Here is a 16602-nt window from a genome sequence, read left to right as displayed (position 1 = left end):
CAAAGGCCGAGTTCGACGCGTTGGAGCACCTCGGCATCGTGCGGCGCTCCAATAGCGCGTGGGCCTCACCACTGCACATCGTGCCAAAGCCGGGGGGCGGATGGCGCCCGTGTGGCGACTACCGCCGCCTCAACGACGCTACCACCCCCGACAGGTACCCGATCCCACACATCCAGGACTTTTCCGCCCGTTTGGCGGGACGGGTCATATTTTCCAAAATTGACCTGATTCAGGGATACCACCAGGTACCTGTCCGGGCGGCCGACGTCCCGAAGACGGCCGTCATCACGCCGTTCGGCCTGTTCGAATTTTTGAGGATGCCATTTGGCCTCAAGAACACGGCCCAGGCGTTCCAGCGCTTAATGGACGGCATGCTGCGCAACCTGCCATTTCTTTTCGTCTATCTGGACGACATCCTCGTCGCCAGCACGTCCCGCGCCGAGCACCTCCTCCACCTCCGAACACTGTTCGGTCGCCTCAGCGAGCACGGCTTAATTGTCAACCCGGCCAAATGCCACTTCGGCACGACGACCGTTGACTTTTTGGGCCACCGCATCACCAAGACCGGGGCCGTGCCGCTGCCGACCAAGGTCGAGGCCATCACCACGTTCCCGCATCCCCGTTCCATCAAGGCCCTACAAGAGTTCCTCGGCATGGTGAATTTTTATCACCGATTCGTGCCCCGCGCTGCTCAGCTCATGCGGCCCCTTTACGAAGCCCTCCGGGGCAAGCCGGCCAAGCATGACATCGTTTAGTCCGCGGCCATGGACGCGGCCTTCGCGAGCGCAAAACGGGCCCTCGCCGATGCAACGCTGCTGGCTCACCTGGTGCTCAACGTGCCCATCGCCCTCACTACGGACGCCTCCAACTACGCGGTGGGCACCGTCCATGAACAATGGGTGGACGGGGTTTGGCAGCCACTCGCTTTTTTCAGCCGGCAGCTCCGGCCGAACGAGTTAAAATACAGCACGTTCGACCGCGAGCTGCTCGGTCTATTCCTGGCCGTTCGCCATTTCCGACACCTCCTGGAGGGCCGCCCGTTCACGGCTTTCGTCGACCACAAGCCGTTGGTCTACGCAATGGCCAAAGTCACGGAGCCGTGGTCGGCCCGCCAGCAGCGCCACCTCTCCGCCGTGTCGGAATTCACCACGGACATCCGGCACGTCGCCGGCAAAGACAATGCTGTGGCCGACTGTCTTTCTCGGGCCAGCGCGAATGCGGTCCACCTCGGCGTGGACTTCGCGCTCATGGCGGCCGACCAGACCACCGACACCTCGGTGCAGGCCCTCTGGGCGGCGGACACGGGCCTCCGCCTGGCCGACATCCCCTTCGCGGGCACCGTCCTGCTCTGCGACGTCTCCCAGGGCCAGCCTCGCCCCATCGTGCCCGTTTCCTGGCAGCGCCGCATCTTCGCCTCCATCCACGGCCTTTCTCACCCGGGCCGGAAAGCTTCTCAGAAGCTGGTGTCGGCGCGTTTCGTCAGGCACGGCCTTCGACGGAACGTCCGCGACTGGGCCAACGCCTGCACGGCCTGCCAGCGGGCCAAGGTCCACCGCCACACCCAGGCCCCGCTGGCACCTTTCACCGTGCCTGCACGGCGTTTCGACCACATCCACGTGGACCTGGTGGGTCCCCTGCCCCCATCGCGGGGGTTCACCCACCTGCTCACCATGGTGGACAGGACCACCAGGTGGCCGGAGGCCGTGCCCCTCACCTCCACCACCACCGCCGACGTGGCGCAGGCGTTCATCGCCACCTGGGTCGCGCGCTTCGGCGCACCGGCGGACATCTCGTCTGACCGCGGCCCACAGTTCACGTCCGAACTTTGGGGTGCGGTTGCCCGCTCGTTGGGGGTCACGCTGCACCGCACCACGGCCTACCACCCCCAAGCCAACGGGTTGTGCGAGCGGTTTCACCGCTCCATGAAGGCCGCACTCATGGCCGGCCTTCAGGACGACGGTTGGACCGACCGGCTGCCGTGGGTCCTTTTGGGCCTCCGCACGGCCCCCAAGGAGGACCTCCGGGCGTCCGCCGCCGAGCTCGTCTACGGCCAGCCGCTCCGCGTCCCGGGCGAGTTCGTGCGCGACGCTACCAGTCCCTGGTCCGCCGCACACCAGCGCTCGGACCTCCAGGAGGCCGCCCGCCGATTTGCCCCCGTGCCAACGTCCCGCCACGGTGGCCCCCAGTCCTACGTCCCCCCGGCGCTTCGCACAGCGGAGTACGTCTTTGTGCGTCATGACGCGCACCGGGGGCCACTCCGGCCGCCGTACGACGGGCCCTTCCGGGTCCTGCGACGGGGCGACAAGTCCTTTGTCGTCGACGTTGGCGGCCGGTCGGACCGGATCTCTGTGGACCGCCTCAAACCGGCGCACATGGACGTCGACCAACCACCACGGTTGGCCCTTCCTCCGCGGCGAGGCCGCCCCCCATCCACAGTTCCCCCCGCTCGACCACCCACCACCACGTCGGACCCCTCCCCACGACCCTCCAGGGGTCGCTTCGGCCGGGTCATCCGGACCCCCCTTAAATTGACCCTGCCGGTGCAGGTCGATTCTGGAGGGGCGTGTGTAGCGGTTACCACTGGATGCACACAATCGCCTTGCACCGGCCAGAACACGGCCAGACGCGCCTCTCCCGGGCATGCCCGGACTCACTGTTCCCGGGCATGCCCGCTATCGCCTTTCCAGGGCTCGCCCAGAGCGTCCGGGCATGCCCGCTATCGCCTTTCCAGGGCTCGCCCAGAGCGTCCGGGCATGCCCGCTATTGCCTTTCCAGGGCTCGCCCAGAGCGTCCGGGCACGCCCAGCCTCGACTTGCCAGGCCGCAGCCAAACACGCCCGGGCAGGTCCAGACTCGCCTTTCCAAGGCTCGCCCGTGACACCCGGGCATGCCCGGTATAGCTTTTGCCGGGCAAACTTCCCGACATAAATGTGTATATATATTGCTGCCCGATAAACGGGCTTTTGTCAGAATACCTGAGCTGTTTTGTTTCAATAAAGCAACTCGGACGAATTCCGTCTTTGGTCGCGTCACTTCTTTCGACTCGCGTTGGAGCGCAGCTCCTTCAACACCACCGTTGTTTCCTGGTAAACATGTTAAATCGCCGACCTCACTTGATATTTCCCATGCCCTAAACTCACCTTGTCAGCAACAGCTATCTGTTATTAGAGACCCAATATTAAAGCCGGTGGCTTGATGTCTCAAATCGCAACCAAAACAAACATTTGTTCTGAAACTAAAGAAATAAAATAAAAAAATCAAATCATCCAGAGGTCACCATCAATACGAATGATCTTTTTGAACCTAAATGAATCCTTTCCAAGCTCCCCTCTCCCTCCACACACCTGTGCATTTCTTGTTCCATTGCAGTTTCATTCCTAGGGTTCCCTTCCTCTTCTTTAAACTCCCTCGTGCTGTGTTTGAGCTTGTACCTAGCTCGTTCACACCTTGTGTCAATGTGTCATCCTCTCCCTCCCTTTGATCTCAATCTTACCCTCGCTCATTCTTGCTCCAAGTGTCCCTCTCCCATGCTGTTGGTGTGTTTCCCAACTTTCACCTGTATTCTCTGATCAGTTCTGTGGTCTAACTCTTCCAACAGCCTCGACTTTGAGCATTAAAAAATAATGATTACGAGTGAAGGGTAATTGACAAGCTCTCTTGAAATGCTACCTGTATGTGGAATACAAAGAACAGCCTTTGGAAAAGGCCAGGTGGCTTTTACGTATGTACTACGTACTACTGATGGGAGAGAACGTTGGACAGGTACACGGAGTAGAGGAAACCAATGTTGGTGAAGATTTCCGAGATTGAACTACAAAGACAAGATACATCATCATGTTTGATTACTAATGTACTGTTGCGATTTTGGGCCTCTGGGGGGGAAAGAGAGATCCTCACATATAATAAACCTGGTTATTTATTAGTACAGTATATACTATATAGTTTAGTTAAGTGTTGGAAGTAGTGGGGGGGGGGGGGGGGGGGCTATGTACTCAATTTCAAGTTCGTGTGCAGTTCATGTTAATTTTGGGCAACCACTATAAATGTATTCTACTGGGTCCTACTAATCGGAAAAATGATGTCGCCATTTTTTCTGTTGACCTTTAGTGACCTTGACTCAAAGTCAAAGTACAAACGTCATTACAGTGACCATACTTCATCCAAAGTATATCAACCTGGGTACCAAAATGTGGTAAATTTCACAAGGAACATTGGTTATGACATTTGTTTCGTCATTTGACCTTTCGTTTTTTTGCAAAATGCAAATGAGCTAAATAGAGACAAAAATATGCATAATTAGCAAACCCTATTAAACATATATCCCGGTTATACACATAATGGCTAGTACATCCCGTCTCCAGAAAATGTTAATTGTTAGTAATTAATCACAAATGTATCCTATTGGCTGACTGATGTTGTCAATATTCTTGTGACTCTTGTGACCTTGAACTAAGGTCAAAGTTCAAAGAGCATATTTTGGCCACAATTCTGCATTACCATGATTGTGTTCCTATGTGCATCTAATGGTTATTGTTGACACACATTGTAAAATTGATTTTACAAGCAAAGTGATTTGGACATCGACCAGAATCAATTTTGTGTTTTTAGGCAACAAATTAAATGTTAAAAATACTAACAATGGCTAAAAACCCAACCAACATGAGCAAATGAGCATGATGAATGAACAGTATAAAGAAAAACATTGGGAACTTGAATCCAAAAATATCAATATTCTAGACATCTGACTTATTTTTCTTTATCGCATCACATGGTTAAAATGACATTTGACATTTCACCTTGGGTCAAGGTAAGTAAAGTCAAGTACATGTCAAAGGTCAGTTAATATCAAGAACATGTCAACAGAAAACAATAAGCAACATATTTTCCAGTTTAGGATCCAGCAGAACACATTTGAGATGGTAACTAATGATTGGCATTCAATAATAATGCGAAGTGATGGGATTTACGTGTATGGTGAAGCCTATATGTTAATTATGCATATATTTTTTCTCTAATTAGGTCATTTGCTTATTAATTTGCATATTACAAACATCTGAGAGGGCAAAAGACAAAACAAATGTCATAATCAATGTTCCTTGTGAAATTTGCCACATTATGGTACCAAGATCGATATAGTTTGAACGAAGTATGGTCACTGTAATGACGTTTGAACATTGACCTTGAGTCAAGGTCACTAAAGGTCAACAGAAAAAATGGCGACATAATTTTTCCGATTAGTACGACCTAGTAGAATGCATTTATAGTGGTTGCCCAAAATTAACATGAACTGCACACAAACTTGAAATTCAGTACATAGGCCCCCCACTAAAGTCGAAGTGAGCAGATACAGTCACGTGAAAAAGTAAGTACACCCCATGTAAAGTTTTGACTTTTTCAACATATTTCAACATACAGCTATTTGATCTTCATTTCAACAATATTGATAGATAAAGGTGAAATAATATAACAAATATCATGAAACATATACATTTTGTGGTCCATTGCATAATTTAAATAAACATAAATTTCGCATGTGGAAAAAGTAAGTACACCCCTACATATATCATTACTTCAAATATCTAAAATTAGAATCAGGTGCACCAGCTCAGGTGCAAATGATTAGAACATCGTTAGAGAGGATCTTGGAGGAACCTGTCTTATTTAAACCTAAGACATTTAGTTTGGTTTGCTCTTTGTTGTTGAAGTGTGCTGTGTCACCATGCCTAGATCAAAAGAGCTCTCTCTCTCTGAGGCCTTCAGAAAGAAGGATTATAGATGCCTACCAGTCTGGGAAGGGATTTTAAAAGATCTCCAAACAATTTGAAAGCAATCATTCGACTGTCCGGAAGATCATCTACAAGTGGAGAAGATTCAAAACAACTGCCAACTTGTTCAGGCCAGGCCGCCCCAGCAAGTTCAGCCCGAGAGCAGACCGCAAGATGCTGAAAGAGGTCTCGAAGAACGCCAGAATGTCATCACGGGACCTACAGGTAGCTCTTGCCACTGTTGATGTCAAAGTGCACGAGTCTACCATTAGAAAGAGGCTGCACAAATTTGATCCACATGGGAGGTGTGCCAAGACGAAACCTTTGCTGTCCAGAAAGAACATCAGGGCAAGACTAAAGTTTGCCAATGAACACCTACAGTCACGTCAAAAAGTAAGTACACTCCATGTAAAGTTTTGACTTTTTCAACATATTGCAACATACAGCTATTTGATCTTCATTTCAACAACATCGATAGATAAAGGTGATATAATATAACAAATATCCTGAAACATTTACATTTTGTAGTCCATTGTATAATTTAAATAAACATAAATGCAAATTTTGCATGTGGAAAAAGTAAGTACACCCCTACATTTATCGCTACTTCAAATACCTAACATTAGAGTCAGGGGCACCAGCTCAGGTGCAAATGATTAGAACATCGGCAGAGGATCTTGGAGGAACCTGTCTTATTCAAACATCAGACATTTAGTTTGGTTTGCTCTTTGTTGTTGAAGTGTGCGGCGTCACCATGCCGAGATCAAAAGAGCTCTCTGAGGCCTTCAGAAAGAAGGTTATAGATGCCTACTGTTACGTGTTCCTCCCTGACTTCCTGGTCTCGGTATACCTCCGAACCCCGAGAGGAGCCACGGCAGAAAAATATGTTATCCTGTGTCAAATATCAATGGTGAAACCACACCAATTGCAAATAATACAAACACCAATAATACAAACAAATATTGTATTAAAAATCACACAAAAATAACAGTACAACAATAATAGGAATCAGGAGTACAATCAATATCTCCTATGATGGTACCATCCGCTAACATGCATGAGGTAACTCACTGTGCTCCAAGTGAGTGGAAAATAACCTTCCCCAGTGTCTCTATATTCCTGTCTTCGAGCTCAGAGTTGGTCCCCTCCAGTGATCAACGGAACGATGTCAAATCGAAACCAGAATCTCGTTCAGAGGACAGGCACAGACACGCCGCCCAAAACGGCACAAAGGCGCACGCAGCCCAAAGCGGAGAAAACGGTTGACGAAGCAAGGCAAGTCTGCTCAACGCGCGAAGCGCACGAGTCAAAATGGCCGACGGCTCGTGGTTCTCGAGTCGTCATGACCCAGCGATGATTCTTCGGAATCTAACGCCAAACCTGACACGCAGGATGATCCGTCACAGCAATAACAACTTTATCGCAGGAATTCCTTTTTCCCAGGAAACCCAAAGTACGTGACTCTTGCTCGACAATGTTCATCGCAGACCGCAAAGCAACCAGCTTCTTCTCCCACTCTCTCGCTCCCCCCTCTCCTCTCTCTCTGCCGTCGTCTTCCGGTTCGGTTTGCGGTATCATTTAAAGTTAGCCTTTTTAACTTTAGATAACTGTTCATGAATAATAACCCTTTTGAGTATAATAATAGTACATAATATCAGAAATATATCAAGTGGGTGAAAACCACAACAACGGAAGTTACGAATCCGTAACACTTCCCCCCCTCAAGAAAGAAAGTTTGAACACAGCGAAAACTTTCTTTGCATGCAAACTCTTTAAACAAACAAAAATAAACTCAACCCAAATCACCAATTCCCGTGAGCAACAATTAGCAATATCTCAAAAATAAAGCAACAAAATTTCACACAACCCACAGATATTTCCAAAGTTAATTCCCTCTGGACAAAGCATCAGCAACGACATTGTCCCTGCCCTTTGCATGTTCAATTTCCAAGTTGAACCCCTGCAAATCCAAACTCCATCTCATCAACCTCTGATTTTTATTTTTCATTTTTTGAATGAAGGTTAAGGGGTTGTGATCAAAACCCAAAGGCCAGCAAATCTATAGCACTTTTCCCAGGAGGCCGAGCTGAAAGCCAGGTTCCATGGTGGTTGGGTGGTGAGGCCTGGAAGTGTTCACTACATGGACGCCTTTAGGAACGTGGAGTTCATGGTTAGGCCGTGCAGGAAAGTTCACTACATGGACGCCTTTAGGAACGTGGCGTTCACGGTTAATCCGTGTAGGAATTTTGGCTCGGCTGCTCCACAGTATTCAGTGCTTCAACTCTTTCTAACTTTCATAATAATCACGGTTGAACCGCTTGTCACTGTAGTCACGTGAATAGCGGTCTCCTTCTCGGCCACTACCCTGATAATCATTCCTTCGGGAGCTGCCGTAACTCTGGGAGCCTCCATAGTAATTTCGACTGCGGCCACCACCAAAACTACCGCTACGTTTTCCTCTTCTGTAGCCCCCTCTACGCCTACGGCCTGCCTTCTCTTCGGCTATGGTCCGACCATCCAAATCCTTGCCATTACAATCCTTCTCTGCCTCTTTGGCGTCTTTTGTGTTTTCAAACGTGACAAAGCCAACCCCTCTTGACTTTTGCGTTTCCCTGTCTTTTACCAGCCGCACTTCCAAAAGCGGTCCATATTTGCTGAAGACAGAGGTCAGAACTTCCTCCTTTGTTTTGAAGTTCAGTCCACCTACAAATAGCTTGCCAAATTTGCCGCTATCCCTGACTGGTGTGGTTATTTTCCCTACTGGGCTTTTTAACAACCATCAGGTTACCAGAAATAGTACATAATATCATAAATATGTCAAGTGGGTGAAAACCACAACAACGGAAGTTACGAATCCGTAGCACTACGAGTCTGGCAAGGGATTTAAGAAGATCTCTAAACAATTTGAAATCAATCATTCAACTGTCCGGAAGATCATCTACAAGTGGAGAAGATTCCAAACAACTGCCAACTAGTTCAGGCCAGGCCGCCTCAGCAAGTTCAGCCCGAGAGCAGACCGCATGATGCTGAAAGAGTCTCGAAGAACCCCAGAATGTCATCACGAGACCTACAGGTAGCTCTTGCCACTGTTGATGTCAAAGTGCATGAGTCTAACATTAGAAAGATGCTGCACTAATTTGATCTGCATGGGAGGTATGCCAGGAGGAAACCTTTGCTGTCCAGAAAGAACATCAGGGCAAGACTAAAGTTTGCCAATGAACAGGCAAAGACCAGCACTTCTGAAACAATGTGCTCGGGACAGATGAGCCAAAGGTAGAGCTATTTGGCCACAGTACCAGAAGACATGTTTGGCGAAAACCAAAGACAGCATTTGATCACAAGAACCTGATACCAACTGTAAAGCATGGTGGTGGAAATATTATGGTTTGGGGCAGCTTTGCTGCATCAGGGCCTGTCCAGCTCACCATCATATAATCCACTATGAATTCTTCATTGTACCAGAGGGTGCTTGAGGATAATGTGAGGTCATCTGTCGGAAAGTTGAAGCTCAACCGAAGGTGGACCTTGCAACATGACAATGACCCTAAACATACCAGTAAATCCACCAAGGAATTCCTGAAAAGAAATAAATGGAGGGTTCTGCAATGGCCAAGTCAAAGCCCGGATCTAAATCCCATCGAGATGTTGTGGGGGGATTTGAAACGAGCTGTGCATGCAAGAAACCCCTCAAACATCGCAGAGCTGAAAGAATTCTGCATGGAGGAGTGGGCAAAATTTCTCCCAGTCGATGTCAGAGACTGGTCGACAGTTATAAGAAACGCCTACTTGAGGTTGTTTCTGCCAAAGGCGGCAATACCACCGATTAGAGCCAAGGGTGTACTTACTTTTTCCACATGTGAAATTTGCATTTATGTTTATTTAAATTATACAATAGACTACAAGATGTAAATGTTTCATGATATTTGTTATATTATATCACCTTTATCAATCAATATTGTTGAAATGAAGATCAAATAGCTGTATGTTGAAATATGTTGAAAAAGTCAAAACTTTACATGGGGTGTACTTACTTTTTCACGTGACTGGTCTTTCCCTCACGGTCCCCCTGTACTGTCTTTCCCTCGGGGTCCCCCTGTGCTGTCTTTCCCTTGGGGTCCCCCTGTGCTGTCTTTCCCTCGGGGTCCCCCTGTGCTGTCTTTCCCTCGGGGTCCCCCTGTGCTGTCTTTCCCTCGGGGTCCGCCTGTGCTGTCTTTCCCTCGGGGTCCCCCTGTGCTGTCTTTCCCTCGCGGTCCCCCTGTACTGTCTTTCCCTCGCGGTCCCCCTGTGCTGTCTTTCCCTCGGGGTCCCCCTGTAATGTCTTTCCCTCATGGTCCCCTGTGCTGTCTTTCCCTCGGGGTCCCCCTGTGCTGTCTTTCCCTCGCGGTCCCCCTGTGCTGTCTTTCCCTCGCGGTCCCCCTGTGCTGTCTTTCCCTTGCAGTCCCCCTGTACTGTCTTTCCCTTGTGGGCCCCCTGTGCTGTCTTTCCCTCGTGGCCCCCTGTGCTGTCTTTCCCTCACGGTCCCCTCTGTGCTGTCTTTCGCTCGCGGTCCCCCTGTACTGTCTTTCCCTCATGGTCCCCCTGTGCTGTCTTTCCCTCGTGGTCCCCCTGTGCTGTCTTTCCCTCGCGGTCCCCCTGTACTGTCTTTCCCTCGCGGTCCCCCTGTACTGTCTTTCCCTCGCGGTCCCCCTGTACTGTCTTTCCCTCGTGGTCCCCCTGTACTGTCTTTCCCTCCGGGTCCCCCTGTGCTGTCTTTCCCTCGGGGTCCCCCTGTGCTGTCTTTCCCTCGCGGTCCCCCTGTGCTGTCTTTCCCTCGTGGTCCCCCTGTGCTGTCTTTCCCTCGGGGTCCCCCTGTACTGTCTTTCCCTCGTGGTCCCCCTGTGCTGTCTTTCCCTCGCAGTCCCCCTGTACTGTCTTTCCCTCACGGTCCCCCTGTGCTGTCTTTCCCTCGCGGTCCCCCTGTACTGTCTTTCCCTCGCGGTCCCCCTGTGCTGTCTTTCCGTGGTCCCCCTGTACTGTCTTTCCCTCGCAGTCCCCCTGTACTGTCTTTCCCTCGCGGTCCCCCTGTGCTGTCTTTCCCTCGCGGTCCCCCTGTACTGTCTTTCCCTCACAGTCCCCCTGTGCTGTCTTTCCCTCGTGGTCCCCCTGTACTGTCTTTCCCTCGCGGTCCCCCCGTACTGTCTTTCCCTCGTGGTCCCCCCGTGCTGTCTTTCCCTCGCGGTCCCCCTGTACTGTCTTTCCCTCGCGGTTCCCCTGTGCTGTCTTTCCCTCGCGGTCCCCCTGTGCTGTCTTTCCCTCGCGGTCCCCCTGTACTGTCTTTCCCTCACGGTCCCCCTGTGCTGTCTTTCCCTCGCGGTCCCCCTGTACTGTCTTTCCCTCGCGGTCCCCCTGTGCTGTCTTTCCGTGGTCCCCCTGTACTGTCTTTCCCTCGCAGTCCCCCTGTACTGTCTTTCCCTCGCGGTCCCCCTGTGCTGTCTTTCCCTCGCGGTCCCCCTGTACTGTCTTTCCCTCACAGTCCCCCTGTGCTGTCTTTCCCTCGCGGTCCCCCTGTACTGTCTTTCCCTCGCGGTCCCCCCGTACTGTCTTTCCCTCGTGGTCCCCCCGTGCTGTCTTTCCCTCGCGGTCCCCCTGTACTGTCTTTCCCTCGTGGTCCCCCTGTGCTGTCTTTCCCTCGCGGTCCCCTGTGCTGTCTTTCCCTCGTGGTCCCCCTGTGCTGTCTTTCCCTCACGGTCCCCCTGTGCTGTCTTTCCCTCGCGGTCCCCTGTACTGTCTTTCCCTCACGGTCCCCCTGTACTGTCTTTCCCTTGCGGTCCCCCTGTACTGTCTTTCCCTCGCGGTCCACCTGTGCTGTCTTTCCCTCACGGTCCCCCTGTGCTGTCTTTCCCTCATGGTCCCCCTGTCCTGTCTTTCCCTCGTGGTCCCCCTGTGCTGTCTTTCCCTCGTTGTCCCGCTGTGCTGTCTTTCCCTCGAGGTCCCCCTGTGCTGTCTTTCCCTCGCGGTCCCCCTGTGCTGTCTTTCCCTCGTGGTCCCCCTGTGCTGTCTTTCCCTCGTTGTCCCCCTGTGCTGTCTTTCCCTCGTGGTCCCCCTGTGCTGTCTTTCCCTCGTGGTCCCCCTGTGCTGTCTTTCCCTCGTGGTCCCCCTGTGCTGTCTTTCCCTCGTGGTCCCCCTGTGCTGTCTTTCCCTCGCGGTCCCCCTGTGGTGTCTTTCCCTCGCGGTCCCCCTGTGCTGTCTTTCTCTCGCGGTCCCCCTGTACTGTCTTTCCCTCGCGGTCCCCCTGCACTGTCTTTCCCTCATGGTCCCCCTGTGCTGTCTTTCCCTCGCGGTCCCCCTGTGCTGTCTTTCCCTCGCGGTCCCCCTGTACTGTCTTTCCCTCGCGGTCCCCCTGTGCTGTCTTTCCCTCACGGTCCCCCTGTGCTGTCTTTCCCTCACGGTCCCCCTGTGCTGTCTTTCCCTCGCGGTCCCCCTGTACTGTCTTTCGCTCGCGGTCCCCCTGTGCTGTCTTTCCCTCACGGTCCCCCTGTCCTGTCTTTCCCTCACGGTCCCCCTGTACTGTCTTTCCCTCGCGGTCCCCCTGTACTGTCTTTCCCTCGCGGTCCCCCTGTACTGTCTTTCCCTCACGGTCCCCCTGTACTGTCTTTCCCTCGCGGTCCCCCTGTACTGTCTTTCGCTCGCGGTCCCCCTGTGCTGTCTTTCCCTCGCGGTCCCTCTGTACTGTCTTTCCCTTATGGTCCCCCTGTACTGTCTTTCCCTCGTGGTCCCCCTGTACTGTCTTTCCCTCACAGTCCCCCTGTACTGTCTTTCCGTTGTGGTCACCCTGTGCTGTCTTTCCCTCACGGTCCCCCTGTACTGTCTTTCCCTCGCGGTCCCCCTGTGCTGTCTTTCCCTCGCGGTCCCCCTGTGCTGTCTTTCCCTCGCGGTCCCCCTGTACTGTCTTTCCGTCGTGGTCACCCTGTGCTGTCTTTCCGTCGTGGTCCCCCTGTGCTGTCTTTCCCTCGCGGTCCCCCTGTACTGTCTTTCCGTCGTGGTCACCCTGTGCTGTCTTTCCCTCGCGGTCCCCCTGTACTGTCTTTCCGTCGTGGTCACCCTGTGCTGTCTTTCCCTCGCGGTCCCCCTGTACTGTCTTTCCGTCGTGGTCCCCCTGTGCTGTCTTTCCGTCGTGGTCCCCCTGTGCTGTCTTTCCCTCGCGGTTGTCAGCTCTTTCACGAGCCTCGATTCAGTATACAAAAAAAAAAAAGACTATGTGTTGCGCTTGTTTAGATAGATACAGCGCCTTGTGTATTCAGACCCCTTGACGTTTTCACATTTTGTTGTGTTACAGCCCGAATTTAAAATGGATTAAATTGAAAATTTTTGTCACTGATCTACACATAAACATCCAATAATGTCAAAGTAGAATTTTTTCATTTTTTTTTAGAATCAAGCTGGAATTAAAAATGAAAAGCTGAAATGTCTTTGAGTAAATGAGAATTAAACCCTTTTGCTATGACATTCCATTTGCTTTGCTGTGAAATTTTCAATTTTCGTCATAAGGAGGCATCAATTTCAGAGCAAAGCAGGCCCAACAGGTATAACGAAAATCGTCATTGTCATCTTGACCTTTGATCCATAGAGTCAAACAACTTTGACAGCCTCACTTTTTGCCTTTGGAATCCTCTGGTAAAATTTGACGAAGATAGCTGAAAGTGATCACTGATCACGTTATCGCACTCACAGCCCAACAGACATATTTTGAAATTGAAAATTTTGAAAAAAATTGAAGATGAAAATTTAAAATCATAACAAAGACAAACAAACAAACAAACAAACACACACACACACACACACACACACACACACACACACACACACACACACACACACACACACACACACACACACACACACACACACACACACACACACACACACACACACACACACACACACACAAAACATAACCTCCATTCACCTACGGTGGCAGAGGTAATAATAAATAGCTGATTGTCATCTCTTGAGATTGAAGTTCTGCTGATTTATGGGTACTCCTCCTGGTACTCTCCTACTCCTACTCGTCCTCATACTCGTCCTCATACTCGTCCTCATACTCGTCCTCATACTCTCCTATTTTTTGTATACAGAATCGAGGCTCATGTAAGAGCTAACACATTGAACATAAACACATGCACAGGCTGCGACTGTGGGCGGGGCTCCTGGCTTCTACTGTGGGCGGGGCTCCTGGCTTCTACTGTGGGCGGGGCTCCTGGCTGCGACTGCGGGCGGGGCTCCTGGCTGCGACTGTGGGCGGGGCTCCTGGCTTCTACTGTGAGCGGGGCTCCTGGCTTCTACTGTGAGCGGGGCTCCTGGCTTCGTCTGTGGGCGGGGCTCCTGGCTTCTACTGTGGGTGGGGCTCCTGGCTTCTACTGTGGGCGGGGCTCCTGGCTTCTACTGTGGGCGGGGCTCCTGGCTTCTACTGTGGGCTGGGCTCCTGGCTGCTACTGTGGGCAGGGCTCCTGGCTGCGACTGTGGGCAGGGCTCCTGGCTTCTACTGTGGGCGGGGCTCCTGGCTTCTACTGTGGGCGGGGGCTCCTGGCTGCGACTGTGGGCGGGGGCTCCTGGCTGCGACTGTGGGCGGGGGCTCCTGGCTGAGACTGTGGGTGGGGCTTCTGGCTTCTACTGTGGGCGGGGCTTCTGGCTTCTACTGTGGGCGGGGCTTCTGGCTTCTACTGTGGGCGGGGCTCCTGGCTTCTACTGTGGGCGGGGCTCCTGGCTTCTACTGTGGGCGGGGCTCCTGGCTTCTACTGTGGGCGGGGCTCCTGGCTTCTACTGTGGGCGGGGCTCCTGGCTTCTACTGTGGGCGGGGCTCCTGGCTTCTACTGTGGGCGGGGCTCCTGGCTTCTACTGTGGGCGGGGCTCCTGGCCACTACTGTGGGCGGGGCTCCTGCATCTCATCTTGCACTCCTGGGTACAAACATGGATAAAGTGCTGTTTATGATAAGCATTTCCAAAATGGAGAACAAAGGATAGATCTTGATGGAGATAAGTTCATGGACTCATTGGTTTTAAATGTGCTTTGTTGCGAGTTAGCCGGCTCTCAAAGATCTATCAGGTTACTCGTATTCACTCACTCATCGATTCATTCATTCATTCATTTGGAAAAAAGAGCTCTTATGCTACGAGCAAGCTGTCCGGTCCTGGCTTCAATCCCGGGCTGCTCCATTCTACTTGACAATTCAAGGTAATTTACAGTATCGTGTATGTCATAAAACATAGAAATTTGACTTCTGTCTTTCTGATCCAGTGTCTGCATCAGGCTATTTGTCAGCACTACGGACCAAGCTGGATCCAGCTTTACGATTTTCCAACGTGTGAAGTCTTTCAAAAAGAGTGGGCCATTTGTGTGCTGGAACACTGAACCAATAATGCCATGCTTTGGATTAGCTGTGCAACTAACACTGAAAGTGGGGATTTTAAAAATTTATTCAACACTCACTCCGTTTGGGAAGAAATTACCATGTTCGGTGAAATATCTTGTACGATGCGGCACGAGTACAATAAATATCCCCCCTCCTCCCGCCCCCCTCTCCCCCCCCACTTCCAATAAATATTTTGGTGGAACCCCCTTCCCTCTTTCGAAAATTGTGGTTGTGCCCCCCTCCCCTTATAAATATTAACGTTGTGCCCACCTCGTTGTATTCAAATGACCGAGACCATAATGTCTGTCAGGGGCGGGGCTGGGGGCAGCGAAAGGGGCGGGGCGAACACGGAAGCGCTGAGGAAAAACTGGCCAGTTACTGTGAGGAAATGAAGAGGGTTTGAATAAATTTAAACAAGATTGAAAATCTAATATTCTTGTGACAGGATGGGATGACAGATTAACTGAGGGCGAATGGTTACGACTTTACGAGGAAATAAAAAATTCATGAGGAATGGGAAATATACCAGCGAGTCGAATTTCAAACAGAATATAGAATCCTATTTACCAATCTCCACAACAAAACGTAGGGTGGAAATCCTGGGGATAGGGAAGCGGGGTTTGGGAGGGGAGAGGGGGGGGGGGGGGGGGGACACAGACGCGGCACATACACAGTCGATCATACCTGGAGAGACGATGACGCGCGACCCTGGTGGCACAGGATGGCGACCCCACACGCGTTGCTGCTGCTGCTGCTGAGGGGAGGGGGTAAGGAGGGAGGACTGTGGGAATGAACCGACAATCCCCTGGATCGTTATGCAGTCTATTTCAAGTTTATTTATCCGAAATCCCGGCTTCACTCTATCTTTGCCTCACTCACTTGCACTTCCACCTGCTCCCTCCATGCCACACCCACCAGCCACGCCTACTTGTCACGCCCCATCATCAAGGCGCCTCCGCAGTTTGCGCGTGCGCAATAGTCTCGCCCATCACGTGACCGATAGGGCTGCGGTTGTTGCGTGGTCGCTTCCTGAGGAACGATTGACGATGGTTACAGACACAGTAAAAAAAAAAAACGCTGTTTTTTTGTTGGTTTTTTGTTTTCCTGAACGAATTAAAGCAAATAATATAATTTGCTAATACATTTTGCTGTGTATAATTCTTCATTTATTTTATTGCTTCAATTCATAACGATCGTGGCTTTTATTTTATTGAGCACGTACTTCTTTTTAATTGCAATACCAAACCGGTTTTACAAAGTCAAAGTCATGGCATTTCGTTTCGAAAATAATTACCATACAATCCAATGACGTCAGATGGAAGAATTAAATAAAAGGTCATTGTTATACTTATATTGAAGAATAAAGCATTAAACACACACACACACACACACACACACACACACACACACACATACACACACACAAAAACACACACACACACACACACA

General features: G+C 51.2%; 1 protein-coding gene across 2 annotated transcripts in view; it reads right to left on the bottom strand.

Annotated features, from left to right (window-relative positions):
- Positions 1-16105, bottom strand: part of MFSD6 (major facilitator superfamily domain containing 6) — a 56143-nt gene extending 40038 nt beyond the window's left edge. The window contains exons 1-2 of one of the 2 annotated variants that reach the window (XM_068120198.2): positions 16033-16105; positions 15838-15904 (exon numbers count right to left, since the gene is read on the bottom strand). The gene's annotated coding sequence lies outside the window, so the exon portion shown is untranslated. Of the gene's footprint in view, positions 1-15837; positions 15908-16032 lie in introns of both variants that reach the window. The other variant, XM_068120197.2, reaches the window with a different exon arrangement.
- Between the last annotated feature and the right edge of the window lie 497 nt (positions 16106-16602).

The sequence above is a fragment of the Myxine glutinosa genome, chromosome 6 (assembly GCF_964187855.1).
Source record: "Myxine glutinosa chromosome 6, kmMyxGlut1.1, whole genome shotgun sequence".
NCBI lineage: Eukaryota > Metazoa > Chordata > Myxini > Myxiniformes > Myxinidae > Myxine > Myxine glutinosa.
This window is presented reverse-complemented; position numbering and strand designations above follow the sequence as displayed.